Genomic DNA, 23451 nt, shown 5'->3' on the forward strand with positions numbered 1-23451 from the left:
AATCTCACCTTATGAGCCGGTGTCTTGAGCGGGAGTCACTTCGCAGCTCATGAATGGAACACTGGAGAGACGCATCACGCCCCAAACGTTCCTCGTCGCCATTCTGTTGTATCTAAATAATATGATGCTAATTATGCTGTGAGACCAAGGAGTCCGCTTACACTGTACTTTGATTATAAAGGTTTATTTATATCACAAGATTTCAGCGTAAATTGACAGACATCTGCAGGCATCTGGAGAACAACGGACTCAAAATAATATGTTGTTCTGTCCTCCTTTGTTTTAACCGTGGTATTTATATCCTATGCCCTATGTAACATAATATGGGTGTTTTCCCCTACAGACCAATCCCAGGACTCCACCTAACAGACTTCCTCGGCTTTATGGTGCCCCTATAGAACTACTCCCCAGATGCTCCCTTAAGCTGAGTCAACATCCTCTAAAACCATTTGAAACCATTAGCAAAGTCATAAACTGTTTAAACACTACACCAGCAACACGGCCTCCTCTGGACCAACTGCCTCCTCCGTCTCCCCTGGTCACACCACCATAGTAGCCTCGTCTGGTGTCCCTGCCTCCTGCAATTTGAATACCACCACCTCCACAGGTAAACACATGTTAAATTACGAAAAAATGACTGTTTGTTATCTGTTTTATAAAACAGCAATGTAAAAAATATATATATACAGTGGGGGAAAAAAGTATTTAGTCAGACACCAATTGTGCAAGTTCTCCCACTTAAAAAGATGAGAGAGGCCTGTAATTTCCATCATAGGTACACGTCAACTCTGACAGACAAATTGAGGGAAAAAAATCCAGAAAATCACATTGTAGGATTTTTAATGAATTTATTTGCAAATTATGGTGGAAAATAAGTATTTGGTCACCTACAAAAAAGCAAGATTTCTGGCTCTCACAGACCTGTAACTTCTTCTTTAAGAGGCTCCTCTGTCCTCCACTCGTTACCTGTATTAATGGAACCTGTTTGAACTTGTTATCAGTATAAAAGACACCTGTCCACAACCTCAAACAGTCACACTTCAAACTCCACTATGGCCAAGACCAAAGAGCTGTCAAAGGACACCAGAAACAAAATTGTAGACCTGCACCAGGCTGGGAAGACTGAATCTGCAATAGGTAAGCAGCTTGGTTAGAAGAAATCAACTGTGGGAGCAATTATTAGGAAATGGAAGACATACAAGACCACTGATAATCTCCCTCGATCTGCGGCTCCACACAAGATCTCACCCCGTGGGGTCAAAATGATCACAAGAACGGTGAGCAAAAATCCCAGAACCACACAGGGGGACCTAGTGAATGACCTGCAGAGAGCTGGGACCAAATAAACAAAGCCTACCATCAGTAACACACTACGCCGCCAGGGACTCAAATCCTGCAGTGTGAGACGTGTCCCCCTGCTTAAGCCAGTACATGTCCAGGCCCGTCTGAAGTTTGCTAGAGTGCATTTGGATGATCCAGAAGAGGATTGGGAGAATGTCTTATGGTCAGATGAAACCAAAATATAACTTTTTGGTAAAAACTCAACTCGTCGTGTTTGGAGGACAAAGAATGCTGAGTTGCATCCAAAGAACACCATACCTACTGTGAAGCATGGGGGTGGAAACATCATGCTTTGGGGCTGTTTTTCTGCAAAGGGACCAGGACGACTGATCCGTGTAAAGGAAAGAATGAATGGGGCCATGTATCGTGAGATTTTGAGTGAAAACCTCCTTCCATCAGCAAGGGCATTGAAGATGAAACGTGGCTGGGTCTTTCCGCATGACAATGATCCCAAACACACCGCCCGGGCAACGAAGGAGTGGCTTCGTAAGAAGCATTTCAAGGTCCTGGAGTGGCCTAGCCAGTCTCCAGATCTCAACCCCATAGAAAATCTTTGGAGGGAGTTGAAAGTCCGTGTTGCCCAGCGACAGCCCCAAAACATCACTGCTCTAGAGGAGATCTGCATGGAGGAATGGTCCAAAATACCAGCAACAGTGTATGTAAACCTTGTGAAGACTTACAGAAAGCGTTTGACCTGTGTCATTGCCAACAAAGGGTATATAACAAAATATTGAGAAACTTTTGTTATTGACCAAATACTTATTTTCCACCATAATTTGCAAATTTATTCATTAAAAATCCTACAATGTGATTTTCTGGATTTTTGTTTCTCATTTTGTCTGTCATAGTTGACGTGTACCTATGATGAAAATTACAGGCCTCTCTCATCTTTTTAAGTGGGAGAACTTGCACAATTGGTGGCTGACTAAATACATTTTTTCCCCACTGTATATCTTTACATATCTACAGTACATAGCACCAGCCCTCAAGTCATCTCCACCTCCTCCAAAACCTCTGCAGCTTCCTCCAGAGGTATTGATGTAAAAAAGTTGAAAAGGGTTTTCATGCAACATGCTCTGTCTAACACTACTTTTTCTCAAACTGCAGCACAGAAAAGGAAGAGAAAAGCTCCACCGGTCACGTCGGTCACACCACCCACAGGTACTTCATAATCTGTTTTTCTCGCTCTCTCAGTTGTATCAATTACTATTGTTGTTGAAGAACTTCTACATTTTGCAAAACCATATTAATCAATTTGTATTATTATTTTATTTTTTATAAAAGAAGACACCACCTGCTGTGCTCGCTGCGGGGAGCGTGATCCGCCTGCAAGCTCCTCTCAGGAGTGTAGATCCGAGGTGCCATGGAGGACAAAGAATGCTGAGTTGCATCCAAAGAACACCATACCTACTGTGAAGCATGGGGGTGGAAACATCATGCTTTGGGGCTGTTTTTCTGCAAAGGGACCAGGACGACTGATCCGTGTAAAGGAAAGAATGAATGGGGCCATGTATCGTGAGATTTTGAGTGAAAACCTCCTTCCATCAGCAAGGGCATTGAAGATGAAACGTGGCTGGGTCTTTCCGCATGACAATGATCCCAAACACACCGCCCGGGCAACGAAGGAGTGGCTTCGTAAGAAGCATTTCAAGGTCCTGGAGTGGCCTAGCCAGTCTCCAGATCTCAACCCCATAGAAAATCTTTGGAGGGAGTTGAAAGTCCGTGTTGCCCAGCGACAGCCCCAAAACATCACTGCTCTAGAGGAGATCTGCATGGAGGAATGGTCCAAAATACCAGCAACAGTGTATGTAAACCTTGTGAAGACTTACAGAAAACGTTTGACCTGTGTCATTGCCAACAAAGGGTATATAACAAAATATTGAGAAACTTTTGTTATTGACCAAATACTTATTTTCCACCATAATTTGCAAATTTATTCATTAAAAATCCTACAATGTGATTTTCTGGATTTTTGTTTCTCATTTTGTCTGTCATAGTTGACGTGTACCTATGATGAAAATTACAGGCCTCTCTCATCTTTTTAAGTGGGAGAACTTGCACAATTGGTGGCTGACTAAATACATTTTTTCCCCACTGTATATCTTTACATATCTACAGTACATAGCACCAGCCCTCAAGTCATCTCCACCTCCTCCAAAACCTCTGCAGCTTCCTCCAGAGGTATTGATGTAAAAAAGTTGAAAAGGGTTTTCATGCAACATGCTCTGTCTAACACTACTTTTTCTCAAACTGCAGCACAGAAAAGGAAGAGAAAAGCTCCACCGGTCACGTCGGTCACACCACCCATGGCACCACTCTCAGGTACTTCATAATCTGTTTTTCTCGCTCTCTCAGTTGTATCAATTACTATTGTTGTTGAAGAACTTCTACATTTTGCAAAACCATATTAATCAATTTGTATTATTATTTAATTTTTTATAAAAGAAGACACCACCTGCTGTGCTCGCTGCGGGGAGCGTGATCCGCCTGCAAGCTCCTCTCAGGAGTGTAGATCCGAGGTGCCATGGTTGTGCTGTGACTTCTACCAGCACTGGTTCCACTGCAGGTGTGTGCAGTGGGATCAAGAGGTAGCGGTGGAGCTGGATTTTTATTGTGATTTTTGTGACAATATAGGGATGGAGGTCGAGATTTATATGTTTGTTTTGTTTGTGTTCATATGAAATTATTTATTTGTTCAAAAATAAAAATTTCTAAAATATAATATATATATTTATTGAACCCATCTTGTGTATTTCTTCCTTTACTTTCCAAGTGGACCTCTGCAACACAAACTCCAACAGTGTTTTCATTGTTTATGTTAATGCACATAACTGAAATTAAAGTGTATTTGATGTAAATTATTAATACTCATATTTTATTTGGTTACAACACTGAATATGTTGGTGAAGAACCATTTTTTAAGAGTCCACAGGAGGGCGCACCGGGCTACGCAATGAAAAGTTGACAGGCAAATCATTATTTCTTACCGGAAGACTAGCCAACTAGTCAACTATCTAGTAAACACTTCGGGTACGTGGTTGGTGTCTCTTTTTTCAACAAAATTAAACGGATATATCTTGTAATTGAACAAAATAGTAAGGTGGCCAATAATCACAAAACATTGAAGGCTTGATCACAAGATAACACTGTTGAAGGTAATATATTTCTTAAAAGCTGTTGAATATGCCGATAATACGGGATTCTACGCTAGAAATCCTTTAACGTTAACGTTAGTCGTTATATGTGTTGATATCCTACTCAGTCCTTTAATTAACGTTAGGCTACTGCAACCTGCCTTTTCACACTGGTAATTTAGCAGCAGTAAAATTACTTTTGAACACACTTTTCTGCAGAATATTATTACTAAAATTATCCAGTTACTTAATGTCCAAATTGGATAATAAATATTATTTACCGTTGAAGTTTAACGTTATGTTGTAAACACAATCACAGAAACACATAACGTGAACCTACTCTGATTTCCCGATCATTTTACCAGACCATTTAGCAAATGATACCACAAACAGAATATCATAAATAGATTACCTTTAACGTTAGAACTGTCACAAAATAACAATAATTAGCTGGCTAGCTATTTTGTTTCCATCTTAACAAAACGGGTCTACCTACGGTGTTGATGGTCGAGCTCTAGTGACAGTTTATGACAGTTGGAATAGCAAGCGCCTCATTAACTCGTGCGCTGGTAGACAAGAAGTAGATCTGCTCGAGCGCAGGTGGTGGTCCACGGTGGATGTTTAAACTCAACGAGTAGCCATACTGAATATGTCGGCGCAAAATGACTTTCAAAGCTGAAATCTAAATTTTGTTTGTCTTCAGTATCAATTCTACTGCTGAAGGCGGGCCAGACTCGGGCCACATGACTTCGGCCGAGTCTGACTCAGCGTAGTGCCCGACTCGCAGCCGGAATCGGCTCAGATCCACTGTGCTTGCTCCGTTGCCACAGCACTGTGAACCGCGGCACATTGAAGCATATGATTGGTCTAGTTATATAAGCGAGCAAGGGGATTGGATGCACGTTTTAAAGAAACACCCCTCAAGATTGGAGTGAAGCTGAATGGAGAGAAAACGTTCTCCACTGAGTCTAAAAAACTGTGAAAAGACAGTGTAGTATGGTAGTGCTGTGTTATGTACAATGTTGTCAACAAAATTAGGTTGATTTACTCCCGTCCCTATTGCAGAATGCAGCCTTTTGACAGCATGTACTAAAGTCGTTTAGTCCCCTCGTTTGGTGATTGTCATTTAGGCTGTGACAATTTAAAGGCAGAAGACAGACCTACAGTATGTTTAAGCAGGGAAGTTTGGTAAAGTTACCTGATTTGTAACTATGAAAATAATTTTGTCAAACAGATTGTGAAGCAAAATGGTGTAATTTGATTCTAGAGGGGGGACAATAAATATACAAATAATCTGGTTAGGGTGTATGGGTAGATTTATGTAAACTTGTCTTCAGGAGATTTTATCTATTTACTTAATTTAGACTGATCAGTGGAACAATTCTAATTTTTAACAATGGGCTAAAGTATTGGGTAATTACTGTGCCTGTCAGCAAGAACACTACTGTTCTATATCGTGGAGCTCCGCCCCATAGGGGAGCTCTGCTCCTATTGGTTTACCCACTGCCCTAAGGCAGCATCAGCCTGAGACAAAATTATGCACACACCTGCAGCCAATAGGAGTACAGGTGTCCCTATAAGAGGGGATGCCTCCCCTCAATCAGCCTCCCTTTATCTTCAGCGACTGGACTAGACTGAAGAAGCCAAGAAGAGACGAAGAGAAGACTCAGGACGAAGAAAACGCCGTCGATTTTCCAGATCATCGACGTCGTCCCACAATGAGCACACCAAGCTTATCCATAGGGTAAGTATTTAACAAAAGCTCTTTTCAGAGCTCAATGTCGCTGTTCCCCTTGGTGGCTGTCAACCCCCCCCCCCGACTTATGTTTCGTGGGTTGAGGGACACAGCACGCCAGGGACGGCCTCATTAATCCCCCACTATGCGCCAGCTGCGCCCTCCTTTTTTTGAAGGAGAGGAAGCAGCGTTGGGCATTTTTAGGGAGGATATTCCTCTTGAGGATGTGCTATAAGTGTTAGCCTCAGCTTCTTAGGCATCATCTGAAGGCGCTGACTCAGGAGATGACAGGGCTATTGGGGAAGAAATAAATATTCTATTGGAACAATTCAATACACTGACCCAGATGTTTAACACCCCTTTTCCCTCAGGAAAGTGTGAGGTCATTTACATCCCTGGGTGATGACGCCACAGCCTCTCTGTGCTCTGAATTTTCAGGTCTCATTGAGTGGGCTGCTAAACAGCGGGAGATTAAGCTGCCCCCCATTCCCTCCAACCCGGAAGTGGACATGATGGAGGGCGGCCGTTACTCTCGCTACAGCTTGGCGTCAGACGGCGGCCTCCAGCAGCAAGGGAGCGGGCCTCGCCCCCCCCCCCCCCCCCCCACCTGCAGCGCCAGAGGTGCCTACCATTCCGCCGGCGAGAGAGGTCATTAAAGCGTCATCCTGGCATCACCCGAAAGGCGGCCAGAAGAGACGCCGTTTATGACATGGCGAGGGGGAGAGAACGGAAGACGGCGCAGCGCCTGGTGTGACTGAGCCCACTGTTCCCCCCCCACCCTACCGTTGAGTGTATGGAGGAGAATGTATTTTGTTGATGTGTGTAATAAAGAGTTGGCTCTACCTGACTTTGTCAAAAAAGAGCCCTTTTCCATAATACATCCGAGAGCGTTCGACCTTCCTCACTCTCGCTCTCTCTCTTACCACTCGAGTGCAGCTCAGCCCACCACGGTGCGTTGCTGAGCGCACACATAAGGTAGGTATAAAAAGGATATTAATTTTAAGATGTTACCTTATGAAGACCTCACTTTACAGACTCCTAGGAGTGCTGTAGTGAGTGTCTCACATAGCAGGCTGCAGTCTCAGCCGGATAATGGCATGATGACGCGACCGCTATTCGGGACGGCGCTCTGTCTCAGGCCAAGGTCTCAGTCAGTGCAGTTCAGACCCGTGCTGCGTTCCTGGAGGGCCGGAATACTGTGGTTACGAGTTTAACCAACGTATCGGCGCCCCCGTTTCTCTCAGAACGCGCTGATGCTCACCACACTGAGTGTAGCTCAGCCCACCAGGTGTGCAGAGCTGAGCACACACAGGAGGTGAATGTTAAAAAAGAGTATCAAGGCGCCGCCTTGTGTTACCTCATAGAGACCTCACATTACAGACTCCTAGGAGTGCTGTAGTGAGTGTCTCACATAGCAGGCTGCAGTCTCAGTCAAATAGTGACAGGATGATGCAACCGCTATTCGGGGATGGCGTACTGTCTCAAGCTAAGGCCTCTGTCAGTGGAGTTCAGACCCGTGCTGCATTCAAGGAGGGCCGGAATACTACGGTTACGGGTTTAACCAACATATCGGCGGCCCCGTTTCTCTCAGAATGCGCTGATGCTCACCACACTGAGTGTAGCTCAGCCCACCAGGGGTGCAGAGCTGAGCACACACAGGAGGTGAATGTTAATAAGGTATCAAGGCGACGCCTTGTGTTACCTCATAGAAACCTCACATTACAGACTCCTAGGAGTGCTGTAGTGAGTGTCTCACATAGCAGGCTGCAGTCTCGGTCAGACACTGACAGGATGACACAGCCGCTATTTGGGGATGGCGCACTATCGCAGACTAAGGTCTCTGTTAGTGCGATTCAGACCCATGCTGCGTTCACGGAGGGCCCGATTACCACGGTCACGAAAGTAACCAACGTATCGGCGCCCCCACCTCTCTTAGAACGCGCCAATGCTCACCACACTGAGTGTAATTCAGCCCACCAAAGGTGCAGAGCTGAGCACACACAGGAGGTGAAAGGGAAAAAGATACCAAGGCACCGTCTTCGGTTATCTCAAAGAGACCTCACATTACGACTAGGTGAAAAATCTGTCGATGTGCCCTTAAGCAAGGCACTTAACCCTAATTGCTCATGTAAGTCGCTCTGGATAAGAGCGTCTGCTAAATGACTAAAATGTCAATGTAAAAAATTACAGACTCCAAGGAGTACTGTAGTGAGTGCCTCTCATAGCAGACTGCAGTCTCAGTCAGGAGACATGATGATGCAGCCGCTATTTGGGGATGGCGCACTATCGCAGACTAAGGTCTCGGTTAGTGCGATTCAGACCCATGCTGCGTCCACGGAGGGCCCGGTTACCACGGTCACGAAGGTGCCCAGTGTTTCGGCGTCCCCACTTCTTTCTGAACGCGCCAATGCTCACCACACTGAGTGTAGTTCAGCCCACCAGAGGTGCAGAGCTGAACGCACACAGGAGGTGAAAAGAGGAAAGATACCAAGACGCCGTCTTGGTTTATCTCAAAGAGACCTCACATTACAGACTCCAAGGAGTACTGTAGTGAGTGCCTCTCATAGCAGGCTGCAGTCTCAGTCAGGAGACATGATGACGCAGCCGCTATTTGGGGATGGCGCACTATCGCAGACTAAGGTCTCGGTTAGTGCGATTCAGACCCATGCTGCGTTCACGGAGGGCCGGATTACTAAGGTTACGGGAATAACCAACGTATCGGCGCGCCCACCTCTCACAGAACGCGCTAATACTCACCACACTGAGCGTGACTCAACCCACCAGAGGTGCAGAGTTGAACACACACAGAAGGTGAAGGTTAAGAAGGTATCAAGGCGCCGCCTTGTGTTACCTCATAGAGACCTCATATTACAGACTCCTAGGAGTATTGTAGTGAGGGGCTCTAATAGCGAATTGCAGTCATCTACGATGACGCAATCGCTTGCTGGGGATGGTGCCCTGTTGCAGGCTGTGGCCTCGGTCAGTGCAATTCAGACCCGCGCTGCGTTCACGGAGGGCAGGAATACGACGGTTACGGGTTTAACTGACGTCTCTGCCCCTCCTTCTGGTTCAGAACGCACTAATGTTTCCTCTCCCTTTCATGGGAGTGTTAGGTCTACTGCTGCTAGGTAGCTCTCTCTCTGCTCTCCCCCTCCCCTCTGTCTGTTCTTGATTGCAGGAGTGAAGTCTGGTGTGCGGGAGTCAGGGTTCCAGCTGCAGCTCATTCACCATAATCACCTCAGCCTTAAAGACCCGGTCAAACTTGCCACTCATCGTCAGATCATAGTCAAGACGACCAAGTTAGTCTCGCTGCTGACTCAACCTGCTTGTTTTCGCTCTTTGTGTTTTTGGCCTGTTCTATTTGCATTTCTCCTGTGCCACAGATTATTGGAACCTGACTCCTGCCTCCGCTTCACTCCTGCCACCACCATCCCGCGTACCACTACTGGACTTCCCTTTTGGACTCACCCCGGACACTAGGACGTTACGGTACCACTCCTGCTCTGAACCTGGATCTGTTACCCTCCCTGTAGACCTGGACTTGCTCCTCCCCCTATTTTTGGGAAACCTGGACAATTTTTACTTTGTAATAAACCTGTTAAACCTTCTCTGGCTCGGTGTAGTTGTCTGCATTTGGGTTCATATCCAGTTAAATCGTGACAGTATGATCTGACCAACATGAACCCAGCAGACAGTAGCTCGGATACCACCCCAGCAGTGGCGGCTCCTGAAAAAATTCTCAGGAGGGGCAATTTTTCTGATGATTTAGGTGACCTACACACATTTTAAAAAAGATATGTCCAGCAACAACATGAAGACAGGGGCAGCATATAAGTCAATACCAGAAGCATTTATTGACTGATCTGGGGAGATGGATTCCAGTTTCTGTGACAGATTATAAATAATCTCTGATGCCTTTGTTATATTAGCTTTTGGTTGAATGTACTGTCGTAGTAAATATATAATGTTATAGCTTGGTCTGACTAAAATCTTGTGCATGACCCATTTTGTGTTGGGCGTTTGTTTTCAATCAATGCTGTTCCTATCCTATAACAATGGACAAAAGAGTCCTATCTTGTCAGCCTTGTCAGCAGGTGGCCAAGGACAACACCCACGCCATAGGTCTCTCAGTTCTTCCAACTCACGAGTTCTTGCTCTGAGGACACACACACACACACACACACACACATCATCACTGATAACACACACACACACACACATCATCACTGTTAAACACACACACACACACACATCATCACTGTTAAACACACACACACACACACATCATCACTGTTAAACACACACACACACACACACAAAAATCCCCTCTCTTTAGGCTGAACATTTGAAGACAGAGAACCCGACTCAGAGCCAATGCAACAGTGGAGGGGACCTCGCCCAACTCATCAGGACCAATCAGAAGATCAGAACTACTAGATTCAACCTACATCATTTATTGTATAAAATGTCAGCACACAATGTTTTCGGGGCTCTCTTCAGATAGCTCCCTAAGAGTTTGACGAACGAGTCCGTGCACGCGATTCCAGATATCTTTACCTCTGAATAAACTGCCTTTATTATACCATATCCACCCTGTCCAAAGTCTCTACTTGGTCTCAGTTCTCCAGTAAACTTGTGATTATCAACAGTACACAACGGTAACAAACAATTGGGGGAACTCACGGGGCAGATAGTAAGGTCGCAGTGACACAGAAAGCAGTTCAATGTCGGGGCTCGGGGGTACAGAGTCGCTCTCTTACCAGGATCGATTTTCCCTGTGACTGTCAGATCGAGGTCCGCTCCGACCAGGGTGAAGCCGGCCGGCTCCACTTCTCTGTCCGGGACTCTGTCATCCAGCCAAGTCTCCCAGCTGTATTGGATTCCGCTGCCAGCAACGTTTTCATTATTTAGTCCGTTCGTAGCGGGTATGTACACGATCAACAAGATCAGTCCAAAACCCACCACTGGAAATCCATGGTTGGCAGAATGTTTGTAAACTAAGTGTACAAATTAAAAACATAAAATAACGCCACTAAGTGTACAAATTAAAAACATAAAATAACGCCACACTGCAGGTCGCAACAGAGACGCTGCTAGCCGCTATTTGCTTAGTTACGTTCATGGTTACGTCACGTATGACGAAAGCGCGTAAGTGCAAGCCCACAGACACCCATAGAGAATGTATTGAAAGCTTTGAAATTTGAAAAAAATAGATTTTACATGACAGGCTATGAGAGACTTCTGGGCGATTTTCAACCTGACTGAAATCGCCCAAAAACGGGCGGGGCCATTTGAAGCACGACTTTAGCCTGATTTGACATTTAGTGGCAGTCAGATCAGATTACAACACTGATAACTACTGTTGCCGTGATATAATTGATTAGAAAAAAAATCCCTTCCTTTTCCCGTTTGGCAGTGCGTCGCCCATATCGCCCTATTGAACAGGCCGTCCCTGCACCCCAGAGTGCACTCACATTTGGACTGCCATAGCCAATCAGGGCATTTTACTTGGCCAACATGATACTTTGTTTAAGACTATTTCTGAGAACAGTCAGATGCTGCTTAATCAGGTTCAATTACTCACCAATCAAGTGTCTGCCCTTACTACCCAAGTTAATAATGCACCCCTCGTTCATGGCATACAAACTGCTCCTTCTCCTGCTCCGCCTGTTTTTCCTGCTCCTCCAGCCCAGATCAGAGAGCCTTTTGTTTCTGCTCCAGAGCGCTATGACGGGAACATGGGAACCTGTGGTGATTTTTTGACTCAATGCTCGTTAGTGTTTGAACAACAGCCCCTCACCTACGCCTCAGAAAGAGCCCGTATTGCCTACCTTATCAACTCTACCAGCGGTTCCGCTCGTTCCTGGGGATCCGCGGTCTGGGAGAGTCAGTCGGACATTTGCAACGCTTACGTTGCCTTCACCACTGAGATGAGGAAGGTTTTCGACCACCCCGTACGGGGCAAGGAGGCTGCTAAACGGTTGTTTTCTCTTCGGCAGGGGTCTCGCAGTGTGGCGGAGATGGCAGTGGAGTTTCGGACTTTAGCGGCAGTGAGTGGTTGGAATGACGAGGCATTATAAGGAGTGTTCATTAATGCTTTGTCTGAGACTTTGAAAGATGAATTGGTGTCATATGATGAATCGCCTACGCTGGATAATCTTATTTCACTCACCATCAGGTTGGATAATCGGATTCGGGAGTGCCGCCGGGAGAGGAGTGTTAGTTCCAAGCAACCTGTCTGTCGTCAACCAACTCCTCCCCGCCTCTTCCCTACGGAGAAGGCCGATTCTTCCCGAGTCAATACTAGGAGCACTGAACCCGAAGCCATGGAGGTGGGTCGTGCACGGTTGTCCTCAGAGGAGCGTGCACGTCGTATTCAGGCTCGTGTCTGCCTGTATTGTGGAGAAGCTGGTCATTTCGTTCCTTCCTGCCCAGTTCGTCCGGGAAAAGGGCCGGCTCATCATTAATGGGAGAAGTTCTGGTGAGCCGAGCAGCGGATTCTTCCTCTTCTCCCCGCATTCTGCTCCAGGCATCCCTCCAGTGGCAGTCCCAGAATTTCCCTGTTAGTGCGCTGGTTGACTCTGGTGCCGATGAAAGCTTTTTGGATCGAGAGTTGGCTCAACAAATGGATTTAGAGACTGTTTCTATGGACCGTCCGCTGCAGGCTAAGGGTCTAAATGGACAATTGTTGACCCGTATTACTCATCAGACTGTTCCTGTTTGTCTCAGAGTGTCGGGTAATCATCAGGAGAACATTCAATTTCACATAATTGACTGCCCACAGACCCCCCTGGTCCTTGGTATCCCCTGGCTCATAAGACACAATCCACACATTGATTGGATGACAGGTAGAATTGTTTCATGTAGCACATTTTGTCATGTGAACTGTTTGTGTTCTGCTCAGACCCCTGCCAGCACTGTGCCTCAACCTCCACTGGAGTCCATGGATCTCTCTGCTGTCCCTGATGTGTATCATGACCTGGCATCCGTTTTCTGCAAACACAGAGCTACTTCTCTTCCTCCTCACCGGCCATACGACTGCGCCATTGACCTCCAGCCAGGAGCCCCTCTCCCTAACAGTCGCCTGTACAATCTCTCCCGCCCGGAGACGGAGGCTATGGAGAACTACATTCGGGACTCCTTGGCGGCAAGTATTATTCGTCCTTCCTCGTCACCTGTAGGAGCGGGATTATTTTTTGTTGGAAAGAAGGATAAGACCCTCAGACCCTGTATTGATTTCCGTGGACTTAACAACATCACCATTAAGAACAAATATTCTCTGCCTTTAATTAATTCTGCTTTTCCCCTCCTTCATGGTGCAACTATCTTTACGAAACTGGATCTACGAAATGCGTATCACCTGGTGCGCATTCGTAAAGGTGATGAATGGAAGACTGCCTGTGGGGAGGCAGGTAGCTTAGTGGTTTATTTGTTGTTGTTTTTTTTATTTCACCTTTATTTAACCAGGTAAGCCAGTTGAGAACAGGTTCTCATTTACAACTGCGACCTGGCCAAGATAAAGCATAGTAGTGCAATAAAAAAACAACACAGAGTTACATATGGGGTAAAAAACATAAAGTCAGAAATACAACAGAAAATATATATACAGTGTGTGCAAATGTAGCAAGTTATGGAGGTAAGGCAATAAATAGGCTATAGTGCAGAATAATTACAATAGTATTAACACTGGAATGCTAGATGTGCAAGATATTATGTGCAAATAGAGATACTGGGGTGCAAAAGAGCAAAATAAATAACAATATAGGGATGAGGTAGTTGGGTGGGCTAATTTCAGATGGGCTGTGTACAGGTGCAGTGATCGGTAAGGTGCTCTGACAACTGATGCTTAAAGTTATTGAGGGAGATAAGAGTCTCCAGCTTCAGAGATTTTTGCAATTCGTTCCAGTCATTGGCAGCAGAGAACTGGAAGGAATGGCGGCCAAAGGAGGTGTTGGCTTTGGGAATGACCAGTGAGATATACCTGCTGGAGCGCAGACTACGGGTGGGTGCTGCTATGGTGACCAATGAGCTAAGATAAGGCGGGGATTTGCCTAGCAGTGATTTATAGATGGCCTGGAGCCAGTGGGTTTGACGACGAACATGTAGTGAGGACCAGCCAACAAGAGCGTACAGGTCACAGTGGTGGGTAGTGTATGGGGCTTTGGAGACAAAACGGATGGCACTGTGATAGACTACATCCAATTTGCTGAGTAGAGTGTTGGAGGCTATTTTGTAAATGACATCGCCGAAGTCAAGGATCGGTAGGATAGTCAGTTTTACGAGGGCATGTTTGGCAGCATGAGTGAAGGAGGCTTTGTTGCGAAATAGGAAGCCGATTCTAGATTTAACTTTGGATTGGAGATTCTTTATGTGAGTCTGGAAGTTGAGTTTACAGTCTAACCAGACACCTAGGTATTTGTAGTTGTCCACATACTCTAGGTCAGACCCGTCGAGAGTGGTGATTCTAGTCGGGTGGGCGGGTGCCAGCAGCGTTCGATTGAAAAGCATGCATTTAGTTTTACTAGTGTTTAAGAGCAGTTGGAGGCTACTGAAGGATTGTTGTATGGCATTGAAGCTCGTTTGGAGGTTTGTTAACACAGTGTCCAATGAAGGGCCAGATGTATACAAAATGGTGTCGTCTGCGTAGAGGTGGATCTGAGAGTCACCAGCAGCAAGAGCGACATCATTGATAAACACGGAGAAAAGTGTCGGCCCAAGAATTGAACCCTGTGGCACCCCCATAGAGACTGCCATAGGTCCAGACAACAGGCCCTCCGATTTGACACACTGAACTCTATCTGAGAAGTAGTTGGTGAACCAGGCGAGGCAGTCATTTGAGAAACCAAGGCTATTTAGTCTGCCAATAAGAATGCGGTGGTTGACAGAGTCGAAAGCCTTGGCCAGGTCGATGAAGACGGCTGCACAGTACTGTCTATTATCAATCGCGGTTATAATATCGTTTAGGACCTTGAGCGTGGCTGAAGTGCACCCGTGACCAGCTCGGAAACCGGATTGCATAGCGGAGAAGGTACGGTGGTATTCGAAATGGTCGATGATCTGTTTGTTAACTTGGCTTTCGAATACTTTCGAAAGGCAGGGCAGGATGGATATAGGTCTGTAGCAATTTGGATCTAGAGTGTCACCCCCTTTGAAGAGGGGGATGACCGCGGCAGCTTTCCAATCTCTGGGGATCTCAGACGTTATGAAAGAGAGGTTGAACAGACTAGTAATAGGGGTAGCGACAATTTCGGCGGCTAGTTTTAGAAAGAAAGGGTCCAGATTGTCTAGCCCAGCTGATTTGTAGGGGTCCAGATTTTGCAGCGCTTTCAAAACATCAGCTGTCTGAATTTGTGTGAAGGAGAAGCGGGGGGGGCATGGGCAAGTTGCAGCAGAGGGTGCAGAGTTGGTGGCCGGGTTAGTGGTAGCCAGATGGAAAGCATGGCCAGCTGTAGCAAAATGCTTGTTGAAATTCTCGATTATTGTAGATTTATCGGTGGTGATAGTGTTTCCTAGCCTCAGTGCAGTGGGCAGCTGGGAGGAAGTGCTCTTATTCTCCATGGACTTTACAGTGTCCCAAAACTTTTTGGAGTTAGTGCTACAGGATGCAAATTTCTGTTTGAAAAAGTTAGCCTTTGCTTTCCTGACTGCTTGTGTATATTGGTTCCTAACTTCCCTGAAAAGTTGCATATCGCGGGGGCTATTTGATGCTAATGCTGTACGCCACAGGATGTTTTTGTGCTGGTCAAGGGCAGTCAAGTCTGAGGAGAACCAGGGGCTATATCGGTTCTTAGTTCTGTATTTTTTGAATGGGGCATGTTTATTTAAGATTGAGAGGAAATTACTTTTAAGGAACAACCAGGCATCCTCTACTGACGGAATGAGATCTATATCCATCCAGGATACCTGGGCCAGGTCAATTAGGAAGGCCTCCTCGCTAAAGTGTTTTAGGGAGCGTTTGACAGTGATGAGGGGTGGTCGTTTGACCGCGGACCCGTTACGGACGCAGGCAATAAGGCAGTGATCGCTGAGATCCTGGTTGAAGACAGCTGAGGTGTATTTAGAGGGTATGTTAGTCAGGATGATATCTATGAGGGTACCCATGTTTACGGATTTAGGGTTGTACCTGGTAGGTTCGTTGATAATTTGCGTGAGGTTGAGGGCATCTAGCTTGGATTGTAGGTTAAGAGCGTTGTGCCAGTAACCGAAAGGTCGCTGGTTCTAATCCCCGAGCCGACTAGGTGAAAAGTCTGTCGATGTGCCCTTGAGCAAGGCACTTAACCCTAATTGCTCCTGTAAGTCGCTCTGGATAAGAGCGTCTGCTAAATGACTAAAATGTAAATGTAATGCCTTCAACACACCCTTGGGACATTTTGAGTATCTGGTTATGCCTTTTGGTTTGTCTAATGCCCCTGCTGTTTTTCAGGCACTAGTGAATGATGTCCTTCGGGACATGTTGAATCGTTTTGTTTTTGTCTCTCTGGATGATATCCTGATTTACTCAGAGTCCTCCCAGGAACATGAACTGCATGTGCGCCAGGTGTTGCAAAGGTTGTTGGAGAACAAACTATTTGTGAAGATGGAGAAATGTGAATTTCATGTGTCTGAAACCTCTTTTTTTGGGTTACATAATAGCTCAGGGGGAGTTGCGGATGGACCCAGCTAAGATCTCTGCTGTCACGGACTGGCCAGCCCCCTCCACCCGCAAACAACTTCAACGATTCCTGGGGTTTGCGAACTTCTACAGGAGGTTCATCAAGGACTACAGCCGCATTGCTGCACCACTCACCGCTCTCACCTCCATCTCACAACCGTTCGCTTGGAATGAAGGGTCCGAATCAGCGTTCGAAGAGCTGAAACATCGCTTTGCCTCAGCTCCCATTCTGATGCAGCCTGACCCCGACCGCCAGTTTGTCGTGGAGGTGGATGCATCCGACACTGGGGTAGGTGCGGTGTTGTCACAACGTTCACCTGAAGATAACAAACTGCATCCCTGTGCTTTTCTTTCACGAAAACTTTCTCAGGCAGAGAGGAATTATGATGTTGGCAATCGTGAACTGCTCGCCGTTAAGCTGGCTCTCGAGGAGTGGCGGCATTGGTTGGAGGGGGCGGAACAACCCTTCAACGTTTGGACGGATCATAAAAATCTTGCATACATCCAGTCAGCAAAGCAGCTCAATCCCGGTCAAGCCAGGTGGGCACTATTTTTTGGTAGATTCAATTTTTCCCTGTCTTACCGTCCTGGGTCACGCAACGTCAAGCCTGACGCCCTGTCTCGTGTTCATTCTGCTGTTGATACTGGTAGTAACCCTGAACCCATCTTGCCTCCTACCTGCAGTGTTGCTGCCATTACATGTGACATCGAAGGGATTGTTAGACAGGCTCAACATCTACAAGCTGACCCTGGGAGCGGTCCTCCTAACCGGTTGTTTGTCCCTGAGTCTGTTCGCTCCCAGGTACTTCAGTGGGCTCACTCGTCTCCCCTTACCTGTCACCCTGGAGTTACTCGGACCCTTGACTTTTTGCGACGGAAGTTCTGCTGGCCCAGGATGGAGGCGGACACTCGAGCCTTCATTGCTGCTTGTACGGTATGTGCACGAAGTAAGAACTCCACCCAGGCCAGCGCTGGTCATCTACGACCTCTGCCAATACCCAGCCGGCCCTGGTCCCACATTGCATTGGATTTTGTCACTGGACTTCCCCCCTCGTCTGGAAAGACTGTCATTCTTACTGTAATTGATCGTTTTTCTAAGTTTGCTCATTTTTTGGCCCTACCTAAACTGCCCACTGCCAGAGAAACTGCTGATATTTTGGTTGAACATGTGTTCCGCTCTCATGGTCTACCCACTGATATTGTCTCTGACAGGGGTCCCCAGTTTGTCTCCCAGGTATGGAAAGCTTTCTGTAAAGCTTTGGGCATCACATCCAGCCTGTCCTCTGGATATCACCCCCAGACCAACGGGCAAGCCGAGAGAGCGAACCAGGAGATGGAGACCGCTCTCCGCTGTGTCACAGGGTCTAACCCTGGGTCATGGAGCTCCATGCTCCCCTGGGTGGAATATGCTCATAACACCTTGACTAACGCTTCCTCTGGTTTGTCTCCCTTTCTGTGTGCTCTTGGTTATCAACCTTCCCTGTTCCCTTCTCAAGAGAGGGAACTGGCGGTACCCTCGGTGCAGTCCCACATGCGCCGCTGCTTCAAGGTCTGGAGGAAGGCCAGGGTAGCTCTGTCCCGAGCTTCGTCGTACATGCAGAGGCAAGCCAACCGTCACCGGTCCCAGGCTCCCGGTTACTCTCCTGGTCAAGAGGTATGGCTTAAGTCACGTTATCTTCCATTGAAAGTGGAATCTAAGAAGATGGCGCCGCGTTTTATAGGACCGTTCAAAATACTGTCTATTGTTAACCCCTGCGCGGTTAAACTACAGCTTCCTGCCTCCCTACGGGTTCATTCCACTTTTCATGTGTCCCAGATTAAGCCTGTGTCTGTTAGCCCTCTGTGCCCGCCCTCTCGTCCCCCTCCTCCGCCCAGGATCGTGGGTGGGGGTCCTGTCTACACTGTCCGGCGACTTCTGGATGTTCGCCGCCGGGGTCGTGGTTTCCAGTACCTGGTGGATTGGGAGGGTTATGGTCCTGAGGAACGTTCCTGGGTTCCCAGGAGCTTCATTGTGGATCCTGCTCTGGTCCGTGATTTTCATAGGTTACATCCTGATAACCCTGTCGGCCGCCGGGTGGCGTCCGTAGAGGGGGGGGGGTACTGTTAGGCCTACTGCTGCTAGGTAGCTCTCTCTCTGCTCTCCCCCTCCCCTCTGTCTGTTCTTGATTGCAGGAGTGAAGTCTGGTGTGCGGGAGTCAGGGTTCCAGCTGCAGCTCATTCACAATAATCACCTCAGCCTTAAAGACCCGGTCAAACTTGCCACTCATCGTCAGATCATAGTCAAGACGACCATGTTAGTCTCGCTGCTGACTCAACCTGCTTGTTTTCGCTCTTTGTGTTTTTGGCCTGTTCTATTTACATTTCTCCTGTGCCACAGATTATTGGAACCTGACTCCTGCCTCCGCTTCACTCCTGCCACCACCATCCCGCGTACCACTACTGGACTTCCCTTTTGGACTCACCCCGCACACTAGGACGTTACGGTACCACTCCTGCTCTGAACCTGGATCTGTTACCCTCCCTGTAGACCTGGACTTGCTCCTCCCCCTATTTTTGGGAAACCTGGACAATTTTTACTTTGTAATAAACCTGTTAAACCTTCTCTGGCTCGGTGTAGTTGTCTGCATTTGGGTTCATATCCAGTTAAATCGTGACAGGGAGGCCCACCTTGGGCTGTTCCACCACCTCAGTGTTGGAGAACAGCGGCGGCAAGGGCCATAGAGGAATACAGGTCCTTCCTACTGAATGTACCACAGCTTCGCGCTCGCCCGCTTTCTCTGTATTGCTGGCAGTGGCAGCAAAGCTGCACCCTCTCACGCTGGCTAGAACAGATGTTGCAGAAGGGTTATGCCATCCAATTCCATCGGACCCCACCCCGATTCAGGGGAGTGGTGGAGACGGTGATGAAAACGCCAGAAAAAGTGGCCGCTCTGGTTTCAGAGATTACGGAACTTTTGGCGAAGGAGGCGGTCACAGTGGTTCCCCAGGAGCAAAGGAACAAAGGGCTATATTCGCCCTACTTCCTGGTGCCCAAAAAGACGGGGGGAATGAGGCCGATATTGGATTTACACATTCTCAACGAGAGCGTAACCAAACGGCCCTTTCGAATGCTAACGACAAAACGTCTGCTGGAATGTGTCCAGAAAGGAGACTTTTGTACGAGCATAGACCTAAAGGACGCGTACTTTCATGTGCCGGTACAGCCGCATCACAGGAAGTTTCTGCGATTCGCCTTTCAAGGGGTGGCGGAAGAATACACGAGGATGCCATTTGGGTGCTCCCTGGCACCTCGCACGTTTTCCAAGTGTGTGGAGGCAGCATTGGAACCGTTGCGTCATCAGGGAATACGGCTACTAGCCTACCTAGACAACCTACTGGTTCTCGCCCCGTCAGCAGAGCTGGCGATCACTCACACAACACAGACAGTGATTCATCTCACACGTCTGGGGTTCGCTGTGAATTTGAAAAAGAGCGCGCCCTGGCCCAGTCATCAGATTGTCTACCTGGGGATACAGCTAGACACTGTAATGATGAGGGCTCGAATTTCGGACCCCCGAAGGGTAGCCTTATTACTAGCCCTGAGGAAGTGTCGTCCGAATCACACGGTGACGGCGCTGTCGATCATGTCACTCTTGGGTCTCATGTCGTCAGCCCACTCTGTGGTTCCGCTGGGACTCCTGCACATGCGCAGGATGCAGCGATGGTTCGCCCAACTAAGACTAGAACCATTGCGTCAACGTCATCGGTTGGTGGTGGTTCCCCTCTCGCTCAGTGCAGATCTGAACTATTGGAGAAACCCGCGCGTTCTCACGCACGGAGTCCCGATAGGCAGAGTGTCCTCTTACATCCCAGTGTTCACAGATGCGTCTCTGACGGAATGGGGAGTGACATGTCAGACCCAAGCGATAGGAGGTGTGTGGCCTCTTTCGAGTGGCCACATCAACCTCTTGGAGTTGGAAACGGTTCGACTGGTTTTGACCCACTTCGCGTCTACCCTTCAGGGTCGCGATGTGCTGGTCTGGTCAGACAACCGGACCACAGTAGCCCACATAAATCGCCAGGGAGGAGTCAGGTCTCCTGCTCTCCATCGGGCGGCAGAGGAATTGTGGCTGTGGGCTCACGAGCACCTTCGCTCATTGAGAGCAGCACACATTCCGGGCTACTTGAACATAGGAGCAGACCTCATGTCAAGAGGGGGTCCTCGAGACGACGAGTGGTGTCTGCATCCGGACATTGTTCTACAAATTTGGGAACAGTTCGGGAGAGCCGAGGTGGATCTATTCGCGTCACGTGTGAACGCGCAATGTCCCCTATGGTTCTCTCTGAGGGAACAGGAAGAACCGCCACTAGGAAGAGACGCCTTTGCGCACCACCCGCGGCCGAGAGTTCTTCTGTATGCATTCCCTCCGCTGTCCTGCATTCTCCCACTGTTAGCCTGGGTGAGGTCAGGAGGGCTGTCAGTGATACTGGTAGCCCCCGATCGCCCAGGGGCTCCTTGGTTTGCGGAGATGAGTCAGATGTTGATTGCGCCACCTTGGCCAATTCTACATCGACGGGACGCGTTGTCTCAGGCGGGGGGCACGATAGGGCAGTTGCCCATAATTGGCCAACCACTGAAGGCCTGGCTGCTGAGAGGGACAGGCTAGAGCGCCGTGGGTTATCTGATGCGGTGATCAGGACCATACAGGGTTCACGTGCCAGTTCCACTTCTAAGATGTATGCCAGTAGATGGAACGTGTTTTCACAATGGTGTGTCACACAAGGTGTAGACCCCATGAGCTGTCAGGTTGAGAGTATTCTCTCTTTCCTACAGCTTATGTTTGACAAGCAGAGATCGCCCGCCACCATTAAGGTGTTTGCAGCGGCGATTTCAGCTTGTCACGAGGGGTTTGGCAGAGACAATTTCTTTAGCCACCCTCTAGTGAAACATTTCCTATTAGGAACGCGGCGGCATAGGCCAACACCTAGAGCCACGCTTCCTCAGTGGGATTTGGCTTTGGTACTCGAAGCGCTATGTAAGTCGCCGTTCGAGCCATTGAATCAAATACCCCTCAAGATGCTGTCTTTGAAGACAGCACTGTTGCTCGCTTTGACTACGGCTAAGCGTGTTAGTGATTTGTGTGCTCTTTCGATGAGACCCGACTGCCTGGCCATTAATGGCGATCTGAGCAGAGCGGTGTTACGTCCTAACCCGGCATTTGTGCCGAAGGTTATTAGGAGTTCATATAGATCACAGACCGTGGAGCTGTGGGCTTTTTCTCATCCTCCTCATAGAGAGAGGAGTGAGGAAAGGCTCCATCGCCTGTGCCCAGTACGCGCCTTGGCGTGTTACGTCGAGCGCACAGCAGCGATTAGGTCATCGCCTCAGCTGTTTGTGTGTCATGGTGCTGCTGCACTAGGTAGACCACTTTCGAAACAGCGTCTGTCTCATTGGCTCTGTGAGGGCATTGAGACAGCTTATGAGGCAGCGGGGCGACAATTGCCTCAGGGTATCAGAGCTCACTCCACTCGTGGAGTAGCAGCTTCTACTGCCCTTTTCAGAGGAACAGGGGTAGAGGATATATGTAGAGCGGCGTCATGGTCAACACCGTCTCCATTTATCCGTTTCTATCTCTTGGATATGTCTTCTAACTCTTTGGCTCAGTCTGTACTCAGCGTGGCTGAAGGGAGACTTTGAGCTAGGAGGAGAGGAATGCAGGACTGTGGAGACAGGGTCTCTATCAGGTCCGCTTCTGATAGAAGGACATATTGTTTGCATGACTCCTGACTGACAGGTTCAGTACAGTAGAGGGCATGTATTGATCTGCCCACCAGTGATTCACTGGAGTGAGGCGGAATGATGGGGGATAATAGTAGTAACTTGGTTACGATACTATTAGACCGGTCATGACAATTTGACGGAATGTGACGTCATCTATCTGCTTGTTCAGATTAGTATGAATCATGTTCTGGGATCTGCCCACTAATCTCTGGGGTTCCATTGATTGAGTGAGGCGGCCTACCGTGTACACAATGTAGAGTGACACTTTGTGTCATTCCATTAGTGGTCGGTAGTATTGTAACAGGATATTGAGGTACCATCTATCTGCTAGTACAGATTAGTATGGCCTGTATTCTGGTGATCTGCCCACTAGTCATTGGTATTGCCATTGGACTAGGTGGGGCGGGTTTTTAACCGATGACGCAGTATATTGTGACACTTGTAGGGTGACAGTGGTTACAGTACTGCGGGAATTGGTTGCAGCCATTGCTAGGCCTGACCTTTTCATTTTGATGGGAAGTGTTGGGCTCGGCAGGGAGTACATTTTGGAGCGCTACGCTCCGCCTTAAACCAATAGGAGCAGAGCTCCCCTATGGGGCGGAGCTCCACGATATAGAACGATTAGTTACCGGAGTGTAACTCCAGTTCTATGAGTGGAGCGGAGCCCCATTGGTCTTAAGGCCCTGCCGACCCTCTCTCGTCTCGCTGAAGATAAATATCTCGGGAGGCTGATTGAGGGGAGGCATCCCCTCTTATAGGGACACCTGTACTCCTATTGGCTGCAGGTGTGTGCATAATTTTGTCTCAGGCTGATGCTGCCTTAGGGCAG

The sequence above is a fragment of the Coregonus lavaretus genome (genome assembly GCF_964263955.1).
Source record: "Coregonus lavaretus genome assembly, chromosome: 16".
Taxonomy (NCBI): domain Eukaryota; kingdom Metazoa; phylum Chordata; class Actinopteri; order Salmoniformes; family Salmonidae; genus Coregonus; species Coregonus lavaretus.